Below are 14,645 nucleotides of genomic sequence, written 5' to 3'. Positions count from 1 at the left end.
CTGTCCCCCGTATTTGGCTCAAGACTTTTTAGTTAATGAATATCACTCACCATTCATAGAAAGTTTGACTATATAATATACATTGCTACGAAAAACAACCGCACGTTAGCATCACTCATTGCTGATACGGAATGCAAAGGAATTTTAAAAGCACTCCAACAAAGATAACTTTTCCTGGAAAGAAGATAAGCGTGGTAAGAAAACATTTTTTTAAAAAAAGCTTTATAATGTTCCTAAATATCAACATTATTTTAAAATATTGTAACATTTCTACAATAGAAATGTGAGCTTAGTTGTCTAAAATTGCATTCACAATACAGAAAAGTAGCATTATTTTAATGCTCTTAAAATTGAAAGAATAAACTTTAATTCATTTATTTGGATGATAAAATTGTCTGAACACAATTGTAATTCAGAGTAAGTGAAAATATGTTTCAATTCACATTTAACTTTTTGACACTTCTGTATTGTAACATACACAATTCCAAAATTATTTAATGTATTTTGTTTCTTCTTTTATAAGACAAGTGAAAAGCTTTCTACAATATCAGTCAAAGCAAAATTCTCATTCCTAAGCTTCCTAAAGAATTGTGTTCACTCAGCTGATCTTTTTTGTGTGTATGAAAGTCACTTCTTTATTTGTTTTCTGCTAATCAGCAACCATCATTAGAAATTATGGACAATAGGATTTGTCTGAAGGACTGCAAAATTTTTAGAATACATTTGCAAGGCTGATTTAAAAATCACATAGTATAATATACATTACAACATATTGTCTAGGCCGCCTTAGAAGAAATCATTGATACAACTGAGTAAGCGAGCACTGGCCTTGATGGAATAGCGTTGGCACAAAAGAAATAATGCAGTAATGCACTCCCAAGAATTGAGAGCTAATAGAGAGCAACATAATGGATATTACCCAGGATGTAATACCCTTATTCTCATACATACCACTTCATTTCACATCAGGATGCAGACGAGCTCAGAAGAGAACTTGTGGGAGGAAAGGGGGAGGATGAGGGACGAGGGTTTGTCCGTGAACAGATGAATCTGATTCACAAACGAAACCTCTCAGGCCCAAGTGCAAGGCGTAGATTCAGCAACACTAGATGTGTGAATTATAAGGAACTCTCTCGAGCTAACTAGTTTTCCAGTGCTCCAGATCTGCCCTTGAGTGTTATTCCTCCTTTACAACTCTCTTCTCATCGTGAGCAGGAAAGTCCCATACTGCTAAACATCTGAGGGCAGCAACCCTAGAGACAGATCTGAATTGGTTCAAGCAACTGTTGTTCGTTCCTGAGAAATTTGGCTGGATGTAGATAATTCAGCAAAAGAATCTTTGGGGTGGGTTTATTCGCATTTGTTACACTTGCTTGTGTTGCTCTTGTGCAGCAGCCCCGCCATGCCATAGCCTCACAGGAATGAGACAGCCCTTACCCAGAACTTCCAGCAAGTGCTCCTGGCCAAGAAATGCACAGAAATTACACTGAAAGAGGGAAGGGCAGGTTTCTTGGTCTCTGTAAGTTCCTATTTTTCCTTAATGCTTTGCCTCCCAAATTCTGTCCTGTAAAAACATCAGATTTCTGAATCAGTGACTCCAGAATCTCAGTCTAAAAATGTCACCCAGTTATCACCCTTTCACAGAAACAGTTTCTTGGTGTGTGTGTGTGCGCGCGGCCGTGCGTGAGCGCCCGTATCCCCCCACACTTGCCTTCATCTGAATCTCTTCACATTGTAGGACAGAGGTCTGCATCTCTGTTGTCCCGCATCTTCAGACAGGCATTTACATCACGGGGATGCAGACGCCAAACATTACTATTGTTATCAGGCACTGTCTTACGCTCACTTTGCACTCACCTAGACGGCTACATTAGACGCACAGCAAAGGACAATCAGCCCCCAGGTTTCTGGGCAAAGTACGTACCTCTCGATTCTGCCATTGATTTGTCAGGAGATGTATACTCAAGTAGATGGTTCAGAAGAGGATCCTTTAGGAAGAGTGTGGTCAGATTGACCTCACTTTCACTGAGCTGACAGCCTGGTGAAGAAAGTTAAACTGAATATCAAAATCATCAGCAAAAAACCTCCTCTTTCTCTGATTGTACAGTTTAAGAGGAGCCATTCGAGCTCAATTTATTCTCTACACAGGAACTTCATTGATTATCTCAGACATTCATGCAGGAAGGAAGATGAGATAAGAAGAAAGTTCTTTTTTTTTTTAAGTGATTGCAAGAGGGAGAAAACTGCTTTGTGAGTGTAATATATACCATAAAGTTCCTTTTGTGTAATCTGCTACTGAAAAGTAAGAAGAGTTTACCTTTTCTGAACAAAAGAAACATTAGAGCTGGGCTGATGATTACTGAGGGCAAAGATATGAATACTAGGATTAGGGTATATATTCAGATATAAGATTAGCATACAAAAAATAAGTTTTCTTCAGGAAAATATTGTGGAGGTTCTCCCATTGTCTTGTACTGCCAATCACCAGCATTGGGAAGAGAGACTGATCACTATTCATTTTTTTTCCGAAGGATATTCTGGTTTCATCTCAGGCTATCGACCATAATGGGGATTTCCACTGACTTCGACAAGGAATCAATCCTGATTCAACACTGCTGCCATGAATGGAGATGGGTGTTCAGTTACGTTCTGTCAAGTCAGATGTTTGCTCCACCAGTCCCACTCCAGGGGGGCAGGGAACAGTGGGACTGCAAAACCGAACTCCAGGGGCATACGGAGGCACCGCACCGCCGCTTCACACACTGGGAGGTGACTGGAAAGGGTGAGGAAGCAGTATGTGTTTTATCTGAACTTTGGTAGTTGTAGTACGAATTGAATGGATTAAGTGTAAACGCATCCTGGGAGGGTCTGTGCTCGCGAGTCAGTTGTCCAAATGCAGTTATCCCCTTCACAGAAAATGTCACACTTCCTAAAGGAGCCAAGGTGTGCACTTTCACATGAGGGAAGTTCTTGTGTATTGATTGATGCAGAAACTTTATGTTTATAGATTTCCAGGGTCCATTTAGAGAGTACCAATCTTCAAAGGCAACCTCCTATGCAGGCATCCTTCATTGGCACACACTTTGAAACAGCCATTTCAAGAGACGGCATCTGATCATCGTCTGGGAAGAAACTGGAGGGGACAACAAGGCTCAGTCAAAATGCCTTTGTGCTTCTTGATCTCGGGATTGCTCTGTATCAGTCTAGTCCTCTGGCACAACCTAAAGGGACATGTGAAGTGTATCAGTCATGAGTGACATTAAAAAGCTGTAATAATTTGTGTTCTTATTCAAAACATTTGTGCTGACAGCATCTGAGGATTGGCATGGGGGCCCCTAGAATAGCTGCACTGAAAAAATAGCTACACCACAACCCTCCATGACTAGCTGAGCAGGTTTTAAGTGTCCTTTAGAAAAGACCTGGAGAGAGAGATTAATCTCACCTGTATCTTAAAACAAAGAGCATCTCTACTGTCCCAGCCAGACAAACATGAACTATTCCAGCAGAATCATTCTTACTTGACAGGTCACTTCAACCAGGTCAAAGCAGAGACAGCTGTAGCTACTTCAGGAATTAAGAGCTGCAAAAGCAACAGGAAGCATGCCTCAGGGAGGAGCTAAGCAGATCTGTATGTGTACCATCTCTTCTATATCTGCTTGCACTGGCGTTAGATGTTGGTGTAAGTATAAGCTACTGAGCACAGAAGTGAGGGACTCAAATTCTAACACCCTCTCATACATTAACCCCTTTGGCTTTCAGCAAATCTCCTAACTTCTTTGACTCCTATCATTTATCTTCACAAATGCAAATAAAACTGTACTGCCTATGTCATATTAGTGATGAATGCTTGTATACTACTACTGATTGTAGCCACAGATTTATGCAGAAGTAGGATTTCCCAGAAAGAGCTTGTAGAGAAGCTGTACAATGACACACCTTTCGAAAGCTCAGTACAAGGTAGAATATTCACATTTCACATTTCTCTGGCACACACATGCAGGGTGGGATATTTCTAATATTTATTGTCTCCCAAACGCTCTGAAGCTGACATATCAAGCATTATTAAATAGACACTTAAAAAAAATTACTCAGCTGCTAAACCAATCACTGTAAGTTGCAGCTCAAAACGAAGTTGGAAATCTGCACCTTTTAATAAAACAATCTGCTTGAGAGCTGATGATATTTGGTTACGGAATTTATCTGTAAATATAATTAAAAATTCAATGAGAGAGTGCTCTGAACTGAGGGGTAAATATTCAGCACGATGCAGAGTGCTCAAGCTACATGATTCCCATTATCGTTAATGGGAGTCCTACAGCTAAATCCCTAAGCATCACGCTAAAAATTTACCCCCTAGTGTTTGCAGATGGAACAAAAGGATTATTGTATGTACCAGAAGAAAATAAAGTTACCACTGACATTTTGACCAGAAAGCTTCCATGAGGATTGATCGGTGAAAGATTTAGCCCACTAATTCCCCCACAGACTGTTTCTTTGGGGTCTCTCCCATCTGAGCAGGCATTCTTGATTTTTCTTTAATTCATTTCTATTTACTGGTTTTCATGTCATCATATCTCTCAAATTCCTCTCCTTCTGGCTTCCTACCAGAACACTTCTCTCTGCTTCACCCCAGGCTTCCTGGCTTCAATGTGCAAATTTTCAGGTCTCTAAACCTTAAACATAATGGACATAGGGACATAAGAATAGTACATAAGCCAATGACCTTTCAGCTGAGTAGCTGAATGTGCAAATTTATCCAGCAATAAAATGCTGCAGGGGATTTTAGGGGTGATTTAAATGTGGAGGGGGGAGGAGAACCCTCACAAGCAACTTCATTCTTTCCTGGTTTGCACCTTCTGCTCTTCTTGGGTTGGGGCTACCAGCTGTCAGGTGTCCCTACCGCTGTTGAAATCAATGACATTTCAGGAGTTTAATCCTGATCCTACCAGAAGATTTACCAACCATCCTTGATTAGGTATGGTCTGGAGCAAAACAATGCAATCCATTAACATTTGTAGGTGCTTTTTAATAACACGTTGTTAAATAATGGATATAAAGCTTCTGACCCATCTTTTAAAATGTGAATATGTATATACACACATGCACACACCAAAATGAGAGGAAACCTCTAAAAGTCTAATTTCCATTCTTGATTTCACTTATTCTAACTCAAAAATAGCCAAAGGGATTTGTTTACCCTTTGCAGACCATGCTGCAGTCCTGAGTGAATTTTTATGGGTGAGTTTTAAAGCCCTCAACAATAGGGACTTGTAATGGAAACACTGATAGACCGTTATTATAGTGCTGGTCATAAATACAATGCAATTTCATTTTATGTAACATTCTTCATATAAAGTATCACAAAGTGTTTTACAGTGAGCATCAATTGCAAGCTAAAGGAAAGGGAAAGAGAATTTAAAGGCAAAATCTCATTGACTTTAGCAAGGAGGAAAGAATTCTTTCAGGATAACACAAATAAAAGTGCAAGGTTCCTCCTGCCAGGCTTTTCTGTGGAAAACTCTTAGGAGGCTAAGAACATATATAAAAAATGTACCCTTCTCTCCAAAATTCAAGTTTTGAGCTTCTAGTTCCTATATTTAAATTTATATACTCATAAGGTTTCATTACATACCTCGGCAAGGATATTCGTTAAATATTCTGGCAGAATCAGGGCTAAACTCCTGAATTGTCATTGATTCCCACAGGGCTGGGGGCACCTGACAGCTTGTAGCCTTGTAGCCCCGACCCAAGAAGAGCAGAAGGTGCAAACCAGGAAAGAATGAAGTTGCTTGTGCGAGCTCCCCTCCCCCTTCAACTTCTTAATCACCCCGAAGTCCCCTGCAGCATTTTATTACTGGGTAAATAATATAATGAAAAAGTGCCTACATGACACAAGCCACATGGGCACAGATAGCTATTAAAACTGAAATGATTTATTTCGTAACAATCTGAGGTAGCACACTTTAACTCTAGGTACAGCAACCCCTCCATTTCTGCTTGCCTCATTTGCATAGGTAATTGACAGCTTGTTAACAGCTCATTAGGAACACTGAAAACCATGTGACAGATACAAACCTAGTGCTAGAGGGGAGAAAATCTGTGAATTACAGTATATTGAAAACTCAATCAGATTCAGAATTACAGGTCACAAAACAAGTTGGTTATTTTATTAGGTTAAAAAAAATGTAAAAGGTTAACATACCATTTTTCGACCTGTATTTTTAAGATAGCAGGCTACAGTGTAATTAATTAAGAATCTGACTGTCATGTGAGGTACTCTCCACTGCTGTGGCTAGCTTTAGGAATGATAGTAGGTTGATACAGCAGGACAAGTAATCATTGCTGAGAATTTTTAAAAACATTAAAAAGTCTTGATGTGGTATTCAATTTTAGTTTTGGAATATACCTTTCTCAAAAAAAGCAAGTAACTTACAGACAGTGCAATCTTATATTCTGTAACTGAGAAAAATGCGAGGAACAATTTGATTTTAGTCTATAAAAAGAAGATAAGTGTTCTGATTTGCACACTCTTATTATCCGTAAATTTTGATGATGCTTTTTTTTAAAGGACATTTGAATATAAACAGTGCAAATAACAGTTATATCAGCAAATCTACTTTTTGTATTAAACACACACACCCCACAATCTTGCTTTTCTAGCACTGCTAGCAGAAATACAGTAACCTGTAGCAACAAAATGGTCTTCTTGCAAAAACTCTCCGTTTCCTTGAAACCTGATATGGATTCCCTGTAACTCGAGTGACATTTGCTGATGAGGACAGAGCTGGCCAACTGCATGTCAGTCTGCAGAGGAAACCAGGAAGATCTGTGATTTCAGATCTTCTTCTTTCAGACAACAGTGGTTTACAGATTCTTCCTTCATCCTTCTGAAAAACAACCACCAACAAAATGTGATCAGATCTAAAACCTTGGCTGTTTAGCAAAAGGAACAACACTGCTAAAGTGTGGGATTATCAAAATCCACTAGTGCTTGTTCACATGGAGGGCTGTGCTGTTTCAGTTCAAGAGGTGCAACTGCTGCAATATGGATGCATACATTATTTAGGTAAGTCCCATAAAAATAACTTCTGATAGAGTTTCTTATCTGAAATCATGGATCTACTTCTGTACTATGAATATATCCATATGACTACAGTACTCTGGCTGTTGGGGATATAATCTCCTAGTGCAGACGTGGTTTAAGAGTGATTAATGAATCTGTGACCTGCAATACAATGAAAGTCGTGCTTGTAAGTCACTTCAGCACTTTTGAAAGCTCCATCTTTAGTCTTCATTATGAATAAAACCAACAGGGCTGTTGTGCCCCCAGCGCTAATTACACTGACTCCTGCGCCAGTGAAGTTACGCTGTTGTAACTACAGCAATATAAACTTCTAAAGCAGACACACTCCACTGGTATAAAGAGAACTTTACACATAGTACAACTGACCCCAGATTTACACTGAGTTTAGGCAAGGCATGATTCACATACACTGAAGAAAAATTAGCTCATTTTTTGCCCTTGAGCCCATACCAACTGAGGCTTTTTGTCCGAAGGAAAAGTCAGTGCATAACTGCTGAGAAGCAACAGTAATGGTAGAACACTCAAAGTTCAAGAACGTAATCAACCAAGCCATCATATCATGGCAAATAAAAGAGCCTGTAAACTCACAACAGGTGAGAACAAGAAACAGGTAAAACCTAGACTCCCGCACCAAAAATCAATAAATTCTACTTACATGTCCTTTTCTTTGACCATACCAGTACAAACAACAGTCCAAAGGCTGTGTTTGTCAATCGGTCACATAGCTGAGTGCTGAGGCAAAAGTCTCAGGAGAAAGGCCTTGAGATTTTCCCCATGCCATGCTTCAGTCATGTATGAGTCTAAGAGAATGACTTCTCTGGCAATGTTCTTTGAGGACTGGACTTTGTTTTTCACTTTTTATTTTTTTTTCCTCTTGTTTTTATATGTGAGAATCCCACTTTGATTTGGTTCCTATAGGGCAAAGATAAATTCTGAAAATCAGTAACTAAACTTTTTCAAAGCGTAGATCACTTTTCATTTAGGCTGGACTGAATTACAGCTGAAATTCTGGGAATATATTCTTTTTCTGCATTAACCACTCAGTCAAACCTTATAAGCAGATGACATGATTAAAAGGAAGTTTGAACTTTTTCTGTAGATTAATTCTCTGACTTATGACAAGAGTCTTCCAGTTTTCATTAACTTAAGTGCCATTTCCTTAGGACTCTTTATTTTTACAGTTTCCAATCTACAGCTTTGTAATGACCTGGTCTCAGGAACATATTATGCTATATTTCCCTTCCTTCAGTCCTCGAGCAAGGGGCATACAGGCTTTTCAGAAAAGGGCTGCTTCACTTTGGCTTCCAGCCTGTGAGAGTATAAGATATTGGATTTTGCTACTGAGAGTGCTTGGTAGCCAATCCATGGCTGCAGTCCTCTCACCTGCTTAAGGAGGGTTCAGGTTTTAGTGTCACTGGCGAAAAGCCTCCAGCTCACTAACTGTTCACTTGTAGCACATTCCTACATCCTTCCTTAGAGAGGGGATGCTGCCCATCACTTCACACCAATGTTAACTAAATTTCATTTCCAGAGTACCAACACAGCACAAGCTGCTTCAGCATCTGGGTGTCCAAGTGCAGTACTATACCTGAGGGAACAGAAATGACCTGGAAGCCTGAGGTATATATCTGTAAAGTTAACCCCTGCTAACTCTTCTAGTGCAGCACAAAGCAATAAAAACATTTATATATAGGCTTGTAAAGGTCAATACTCCCTGCTGCCAGTTTTACAGGATAGTTACTGAAGACATCTTTTCTTTTTTGCATGGCTGGAATGTACATGTAAGTGACATTCTGTGTTTTTAGCTCAATGCTCAATTCACTTCCACTGGGTTGCTAAACTACGTCTGGGCCAGGAAATCAGAGGAAGTAATATGCAAATTTAGAAGAAATTAATTCAAACTTGCAAGTTCGTTCTTAGGTATCCAATTTCTTTTAAGCTAGACAGCTTCAGATGTCTCATGCTTTCCTAAATACTCTCACTGTTTAAACACATAATGTAAATAGCTGTAATATGTGCAAAGGGTCCCTCTGTGAGTCTGGGTGTGATAAAGACTTGCTTCGATGCTTGGAAAATAAGATGAGATTTCAATACTGACTGACAAACTGATAACAAACCAAATGAGCCCTTTATAAGAAGATCTGATCATCTAAATTTGCAAAAGCCACAAGATAGCTTGCAGCATCAGAAATCACAGTTTGGGTTTTGCGTTTTGTTTTAGGGGAGGGAGAATTCAACTGTTGAGCAAGTTTTGCATGTGTTCTTTCATAAATCATGACATCACATCAGCTTTATAGAGTGACACCTACAGACGGTCCCCATTTCAACTGAGCACCTTGCAAAGTTCAGCAATTATTTCATTAAATCTGAAATGAAAATGTAACCAGAAATGCTGTGTTCTAGGGACACGAACAGTATCCTGCCAATAAATCATTCAAAACAAACTCTTTGAGTTGCTGTATCTATATAGGCAATAGGCAGCAAATAAGTTGAAAACATAATCAAATCCACTAGTGACATTTTCTCTACACTATTATCTTACTTTCTGCTGCACTTCTACTGGACTTTGCTTCCTATTTAAGCTTGTTTTACTTACAAGGCTCTGAGAACAGAGCATAGGAAAGAACAACAAAAAGAAGCAGAAAAAATACCAGGTGGGAAACAAGCTGCACATAGGGAAGGGTTGTGAAAGAAAGCACATATCTGAAGTAGTTCATCTACAAACGTTTGAATATGTTCTTGAAAATGTAGGTGCACCAGAAATACCTCTGTTCACACTCACTAACATAACTGGTAGGGTAAATGCGTATAAAGAAATAGCCAGATGTTTCAGACTTGGAAAGCATTTCCATTCCAGAGAAGCCTAGTTAGCATACCTAATGCATACACAAATTTTGTATTTGTTATTTTTTTTTATTGTCTTGCCCTATAGATGCACGCTATCATGTGTGCCATAAATTAGGGCCAGAATATAATTTGCCTGTTTTTATCCAGAAAACTTCTGAGCCACTGCACTAAACTTACTCATGCCTCACTAAGCACCACAGGGGCATGTAAAACAAAAGCAGATGGAGCAGGAACACACATAGATTTTATATATATCAACACACACAAAAAAACTAAATAAGTTTTAGCTTTTTGTACACTCAAGCTAAAATGAGAGAAGTAACTTAATTCCTGAGATAGGTAAGATTCCTCAGGACAGACTTCTGCATCTTTACCTCTGTTCTAGTTCCTAACACATTATTTCTTCTTTTAAGCTCCTTTCTAAGTGGAATTGCAATAGAAAAGTGTGATTCATCATACCAAACCTATCTGCTAACGTTAAAAATTCAGAACATATGCATACAACATAATATTTCAAAACAATCCTATACTCTTAAGTTGCCCATATGTGGTGCAGTTGAACGTAAGTCTGGCTTTCCCCACCAAGCACAGTGACAATTTCATCTTAGGACTCAAGTAGTAATAGTTTACTAGTTACCGTCTTCTACCAAAGAACAGTTATTATTTCAAGATAAGACTTCTTTACCAATACTAGCTTTAAATGCATGCATATTTTTAGGAACGGGTGTGTTTATGTGCTGCCTTTATGAGTGTTCGTCTGCATATGTTTGTATTTCTACACACAAATACACAAAATCTTTGCTTCAGGTACAAAGCTATGGAAAAATGCCTTGTTTTGACATCACCTGTCTGTAGGGTAGGTACCACTGGCAGTTGCCTCAGTTACTCTGGATGATCCACAAGCCCTGCCCTGTGACTACGCTGGTGATGGGCTGCCATTTTCTCTTAATTCTCTTCTGTGATTCAGAAGAGTCTGCAACAAAGTTCCTGGGCAAACCCTAATGACATCTCCTTCTAGGCAGTGAATCAAGAGCGTTTCCATAAATGCTTCTTTTTTTTTTTTTTTTTTTTTTTTTGAGGTGTAACTGCTAAATGTTGCCTTGCAGGCTTCAAAAGCCATTTATTTAATATGGCAGATGAGGAAAATCTAAAGCTCCTCCAGTTTCTCAAAGTTTTTGTCTTGTCATCATTTGCTAATTCAACTGCAGTGAAGAGGAGACGTGTTACAGAGACTGACCTAAAATTGGAGGATTAGGTCCTGTGAACATTTCAAACAGCACAGATCACTGGACTGGGATATCTCCATCCAGAATTATTCTTAGCTCCGCACACCACAGTGAAAAGTCCTAATAGTGCTGCAGTATGGAGTTAGCGCTCATTAAGATTTTTTATATCCCTGCTTTCCTTAGGAATATATCTAATTAAAGGTCATTTACCCCCACCTGCGAACCCCTTGTGTATGTCTGAATGAAACAGTTCAAAATTCTGTCCTTTTCTGCTTCCTTTTCATTCAAGTAACGACAGGGTTAAATTGCTAATAGAGGTTTCATGAGGTCTGCCAGAGCCCACTCTCCAACACTTACATCTGTTCAACAATTATTACAGCATTTTTGTCATAAAAAATTCAACACCCTGAGTGTCGTGCTAGCAAAACCTGAAAATTTATGCAGTGAATAGAATAGCTAATTTCTCTGAGGAAATGCAGGGGGAAAAATTACAGATTTAACTTAAATTCTCAAGTACTGTAGAGCACACATCTGACTCCCTCTTTAGGTTTTGCCACCACGTAGCATAAGTAGGAATACCATCTACAGAAGATCAAGCAACCTTTGCAAAGCAAATTTATGCCTTCAAAGAAACAATGTTTAAAACTCAGAAGGGGGCTGTACTGGATTCATCGTTTTACCTCACAAAATCTCATTTAAATAATAAATTATTCAGTTTATTCTCAGGATAGGGTTATTCTCTCACTACCTCTTGCTGTTACAGAGTGAACTGCACCCTTCACAGGGTACAGGTAAACGACACAGATGAGGAGGCAAACAGCCGACAGAAAAACATTCTTTAATCCCGTGAACTTTGTGCTGGGCTGCTTGATGGTTTTGGTAAAAGGCAGAAAAAAAACAGAACCTGCCTTGTTCCTCCATAAGGTTAGGAATATGGATTTTATGCTAAAACTAATGCTGTCTAGTTAAGATGCCAGTGGACTGGAACAACATACTGGAGGCTATAGCCTTCTATTCTCAAGGGCTGAACTCCTACTTCCAGTACCGGTGGTTCAGCCATAACGATAATTGCAGCCTCGATGAGCGGGGAGCTCTTTCAGCATCACAAGAGCAACAAATAAGATAAAGGGTTTGGGAGTGGAGGGGGGATAATTTTCAAACTGTAAGGTGCAAAGAGGACGCTGGCTCAAGCGAGGAAGAATACCACACGTTGCCTTTCCTCAGGCTGTATCCTGCTAGGATGACAAGAGCTGGACAAATGTTGCTGCTGCAGAGGCATTCATATGTGAGTTCAGATGAAAACTGCAGACTGGCTCAAAAGATATTTACAGGCATTTTTGCTGTTTTTCACAAACAATATGAGCACAACAAGCTTATGAAAGTACATGCTCATCCAAAAGTCTGTGGGGGCTGGATCTACTAGACCAGTCTTTCACTTGGGCATCAGAAACCATGGGCACAAGCACCCAGTCATATCCCTCAGGGAGTTTGTAGGGCCTGATTCAGTAGCAGTAGAAAAACTATCCAGAAAAACTTTGGCATTGGAATTAAGTGCTGAACCAAGATTTCAAATAGCCAACATACTCAAAAACAAAGTCTGCAATTTTCAAAATGCCAGGTGATCAGATTTCTGATGGGTTTGGGGTATCCCCTCGAAGTGAAGCATTACACAATACTGGCAGTGTCCAAGCTTCAGCTGTTTGCAGCATCTCGGCTGAAAAGTCTCTTTTCAAAATGGAAATTGGTTCTAGTCCTGCCTGTGTCCCAAATACCAGTGATGTCTGCATAGGAATTGTCAGATTTAGCTCTTACTACTGCGCTTTGTCTGATGTTCAGATTATCGATCTGACTGCAAACATGAAAAATGTGTATGACAACCAAACACTTTGCTTAAATAAGAATAATTTTCACCCTAGAAATCAGCAATTAGTGCCAGCATAGGGTCAGGTCATGTATGCTCTGTGAAGCCTGGGACCTGCAAAAAAAACATTTGCCACTCAGTGTGTTATACTTATAAAATCAAATATCCCAGAATATTTTTCAAATATATTTTTTGATGCTTGCTTTTTCTGTGCAAATATGAATAGAAAAAATGATTTGTGTTTCCAGGCCCTGATTCTAAATAACTGTGAAAATTACCAGTTTGTATGAGAAAAGAGAATTCTCTGCTACTGCTTTCCTTTTTCTCCTTTTTCCAGCAGTGGAGTCAGTACCCATGGAGGATGGTTGGCTGTCACGGGACACAGATGCCAAGTGCTGGCAGATATTATTCCAGTGTCAGAATCTTCTTCCTTGTCAGACTCCCCAGGCAGTTGTGTTAATGGCTCTGGAGCTGCCTCTGGGTCTGTCACGTGGGGCAGCAGCTGATGGGTTGTTTTCTGCAGTGTCCTCCTGCATGACATCTTCCTTTAACTCATCTTTGGTCCTAAGGAATTTGTACACTATTACCTACTTGGAAATAAGCTCCCATAAATTTTGCATTAGGGCTATGATTTCTTCTCAGATTTGCCTACTGCCCTTGGAGCTCATATGCACATTTTCTTCTGTAGCACAGCCTCTCTATAACTTTGAATGCCATGCAGTTAAATTGAACCCTGACAACAAAGAAACATTTGAGCAAATGAAACTATTTACTCAGAATTTGTCTCCTCACCCTCATCACCACCCCGTCCTCTCTTGCCTCTATTTTGCTTATGTTTAGTGAATCTTTGTGAACTGAAGCCAGTCTTCTGTGTTTGTTACTTCATTCACAGGCTAGGAACGAGAGCTTTCTGCCTTTAGGTTGTTCACTGACTGGTTATATGGATTATTTGCCATTCATGTTGCATGAGTTAGTCACTTAAATTTCAGGATCTTAATCCTGCAAAGATTAGCCTGAACTCAGATGGGTTGTTCAGAACACACGTAAATCTTTGCTGCACTGCAGGATTTGAAGACCAGCTCCTATAAAGTCTTTAAGGTAAGGAGCCCCAGACCTGAGCTGCAAGATGCTGATCGTCTGTGCCCCCATCCAGCAGAGAAACCCAAGCATGAGAATAGCTCTGCTACAAGAACCAGATCAGGACAAAAGCACTCAGCAACTCGCACTAGAGGCAGTGAATAGAGATCAGTCCCTGAGGAGAGCTGCTACGCTTGACTGCAATATAAATACTAAATGTAAACAAATATGTAAAGCTAATCCACGTCATACCATCATTGCTGTTACTCAACTAAAATATTTTAAGAAGGAAAATAACGATTAACAAGAGGGAAATTACACACTTTCATGCAAATTTTGAGAAACATTCATTGCAAACTCTGTGAATCTTTCCATTTTCACAGGCGCTTTCAGAAACACAAGGCAGTTGCCCTACACATTCACAGCTAGTAAATTGTGTCTCCTACAAAACAAAATCAGCAATTTGATTCAGAGTTGACTTGGGAGATATACAGAACCAAATGTGTTGGGGTTCTCCACCCCCCCATTGTTTTTGTTTTGATAACAATCT

General features: G+C 39.5%; 1 long non-coding RNA gene across 2 annotated transcripts in view; it reads right to left on the bottom strand.

Annotated features, from left to right (window-relative positions):
* LOC142361975 (uncharacterized) overlaps positions 1–14,645 on the bottom strand; it is a 179,605-nt gene that overhangs the window by 39,224 nt on the left and 125,736 nt on the right. The window contains exons 9-10 of one of the 2 annotated variants that reach the window (XR_012764570.1): positions 2,421–3,221; positions 1,925–2,038 (exon numbers count right to left, since the gene is read on the bottom strand). This is a non-coding gene — a long non-coding RNA (uncharacterized LOC142361975). Of the gene's footprint in view, positions 1–1,924; positions 3,222–14,645 lie in introns of both variants that reach the window. The other variant, XR_012764569.1, reaches the window with a different exon arrangement.

This window comes from Opisthocomus hoazin, chromosome 7 (genome assembly GCF_030867145.1).
Source record: "Opisthocomus hoazin isolate bOpiHoa1 chromosome 7, bOpiHoa1.hap1, whole genome shotgun sequence".
Taxonomy (NCBI): domain Eukaryota; kingdom Metazoa; phylum Chordata; class Aves; order Opisthocomiformes; family Opisthocomidae; genus Opisthocomus; species Opisthocomus hoazin.
The sequence above is the reverse complement of the archived record's forward strand: the minus strand, read 5'-3'. Positions and strand labels throughout refer to the sequence as shown.